At 33.6% G+C, this 3,317-nt stretch overlaps 1 pseudogene; it reads left to right on the top strand.

Annotated features, from left to right (window-relative positions):
- Positions 1 to 367: 367 nt before the first annotated feature.
- On the top strand, positions 368 to 2,955 carry LOC122601191 (annotated as a pseudogene).
- Positions 2,956 to 3,317: the final 362 nt, after the last annotated feature.

Below are 3,317 nucleotides of genomic sequence, written 5' to 3'. Positions count from 1 at the left end.
TGAAATGAAGAGAATTGATGAGAATAGAAATATTTTAAATTTTTTTTTGTGTTTTAGTGATGTTATATGTATTAAATTTGATTATTATTTAAAATTTAGTATTTTTTATATATTCATTCTCTGCTTGTACTAAACAACGGAATCGATTCTCTTTCCAAATACTCATTCTCTTTCCCACTATATTCACTCTCTATTACATTTTTATTCTCTTTGATTCACTCCTACCAAATACCCCCTTAATATCTATATCTATACTCCTTTATAAAGCAAATTGGCTTCAAGAAAGTAAAAACCTAATATACCTAAAATGCCCTTCAAGTTATTACATGAATACTCCCATTACGACCTGGGCTAATACTAAAAAAAAAAAAACCCCTCTGTATCGACTATCAGAAACACACAAAAAATAAAGCCTAAATTGATCGACCCCTTCCCCATGTCTCTCCCTAAATTGATCCATCAAATGATTTTCCATTCGTGATATATACACCGCCACCAGCAGATCGAGAGGTGATCAATCGATAGATAGGGAGCAGATCGATTCGTGATCAATCAATATATACACCGCCACCAGCAGATCCATTCGTGATCAATCGAAACACCGCCGTCAAAAGGTATGATTTTTTTTACACCCTACTGTTAAATTTTCCCAACAATATTTATGTTATTTAACCATGAATTTTGCATTCTTAATGCTTTACTATCAATTTTGTATAGGGTAGATACATATTGATTCGTTTGTATGTTATTTGTGTACGTAACCTAACGTGTGTTATTGGGATATCTTATTGGTTTTTCTTTGGGATGTTAATCAGTTATCACTCCGTTTCTTGCAGTTAAAAGTTCTCAAATGATTTTTGTAAAAGTTGATAGTAGTAATAAGAGAAGAAACTTATTAGAAGTGGTTCAAGTTTTAACTGATATAAATCTGTCATTTAAAAGAGCTTACATTTCTTCTGATGGTGGATGGTTCATGGATGGTATATATAATACATAATAGATATAGATATAGTTATAGTTGTTGTATTAATTACGTGGCTAAAAATTTGATTTTTTTTGCATTTACAGTGTTTCATGTTACTGATCAATATGGAAATAAACTTTCTGAAGATAAAGTGGCAAATCTGATTCAACAGGTTTTGACATAATTCATTTTTTTTTTTGAGCTTTAATCTTTTGACGCGTTTTGAAAGTGACTATGTGAGGTTTGTAATAAAGCCGATTGTTGGAAATAAATAGGGTTCATTTTTCGCTTTTGCTGTTTGAAGCTGTAGTAATTAGATAATCTGAATTTGATGTGTCAAGTCATGATATTCTATGGAATTGTAATAAATAGAATGACACATTTTATGAAACGAGGATAAAAAGTGTGTATCAAACTATCACTGTACATCACAGTAAGTCTAGGGAACAAGGGTAAATAAGGATTGGATAATCAGTTTTGTCGGGGTTGTTAGCTACAAGGAAACTAATTATTCAAGAAGACGTTGTAGTCCAACACAAGAAAAACCCGAAACAATTTAGATAATCAGTTTCAAAATGTACTTTTAGATACCTACCAAAAATTGATACACTTTTCTTAACAATTAGAATTAAAATAGCTACAAAAGTTTATGGACTACCCCTGCTACTTTACTAGGCCATCTATGTGGAAGTAGTTTTTCTTTTTGTATAATAGTAGTTTTATTAGTTTGGGTGGTTATAATTCACCGACACTGTTTGTTATGTTCCAGTCAGTTGGACCACGGGGGTGCAGCTTCAGCTTCTGGTCCCTAAGAGGTTGTGTGGGGGTTCAGTTGCGTCCGAGAACACTACAATCTAGCTAACATGGCGTGACTGTCCTGTCTCACTTTCAGAGGTTTTTGCGGTTCTTACTGACCTCAAGTGCAATGTCGTTGCTGCCAAAATTTGGACCCATAGTTCGAGAATGGCTTCAATCTTATACATTACTGATGACGAAATTGGCCTTTCAATGGATGATCCTGAGCAGCTTGCTAAAGTCAGATAGCTTGTACTTTATGTTCTAAGAAGGCTGCACAAGTTGATGTATGTCGATCGTGATTATGATAAAGATGAATATGATGTATCTGAGGCATCTAGCAGCAAGAAACCGTGTGTTACTGTAGAGAATTGTGTTGAAAGGGGGTACATAGTGGTGAATTTGAGGTGCCTGGATCGACCCAAGTGACTATTTGATACAGTTTGCACTTTAATAGGATATGCAATATGTGGTTTTGCATGCTAACCATCATCGCTGAAGGTGCGGAGGCTTTTCAGGTAGGTTGTTTTAATACATTTTTAGTGTTTTATCGCACATATTAAGCATATAAATATAAATATAAATATAAATATAAATATAAATATAAATATAAATATAAATATAAAAATGTGACATGCATGAATTGTGTTTTACTTGAGTTGTTTACTCTTTTTTTAAGATATTTTATATCTGACATACAGACGGATGCCCAATTAGTTCAAAAGCAGAGTGCAACAAGTAATCCATTGCTTGGCGGCGGTATCGACAGACGAATTTCCGAGGTATTAAACCAAAATAGATTTGATTCAAGGTGGCAATTTTAATGGGTCGATTTAGGTTATATTTCATATATAAAGGATCAAACGAGTCAATTGGCAGATGTCCAATACTTTTATACATGAACTGCATTATTTCGGAAAAAGTGTTCCGGGCCAACCTGAACCGGCCCATTTCAGCCAATACATCAGTTTACTGGTTTTAACATGACATTTTATCTCAACTTGCCTATCTGCCATCTTTAGATTTGATATAAGTTTAAGTCTATTAACATGTTTGACTTTAAAATGTCATTGTCAATATAATTGTCTCATAAGCTATTTTTTGATATACAGGGCCTAAGTCTGGAACTATTTGGTGAAGACAGGCTTGGTCTATTATCCGATGATTAGGATGTTTTGAGAGAACGGGCTCAGTGATTCGGGCTGAAGTGACATCAAGGTTGTCTTCTTAGGATTTGTGTTGTGCGTTATCATGTTGAAAGCATAATATTTTCCTACCTAGAAAGCAAAAACAATACTATTATTGATCATCTATTTCTAGAGTGTGGTCTCACAACAAAGTATTTACAAATTGATTAGGTAGCTGGTGGCATATTTTATACGTGTATATGGTTCGCATCAGATGACAATAGGGTCATGATTTAATGTTTTGGTATATGTAAACTATAGTGAAACTATTGTATGTCATATTGTATGTGAGAAGATAGACATGAATACATGAATTGACATATTTTATACCTAACCGTAATTATTTTTAGAGGTTGTCGCCGCATGGCAAA

The sequence above is a fragment of the Erigeron canadensis genome, chromosome 5 (assembly GCF_010389155.1).
Source record: "Erigeron canadensis isolate Cc75 chromosome 5, C_canadensis_v1, whole genome shotgun sequence".
Classification (NCBI taxonomy): domain Eukaryota; kingdom Viridiplantae; phylum Streptophyta; class Magnoliopsida; order Asterales; family Asteraceae; genus Erigeron; species Erigeron canadensis.
The sequence above is the reverse complement of the archived record's forward strand: the minus strand, read 5'-3'. Positions and strand labels throughout refer to the sequence as shown.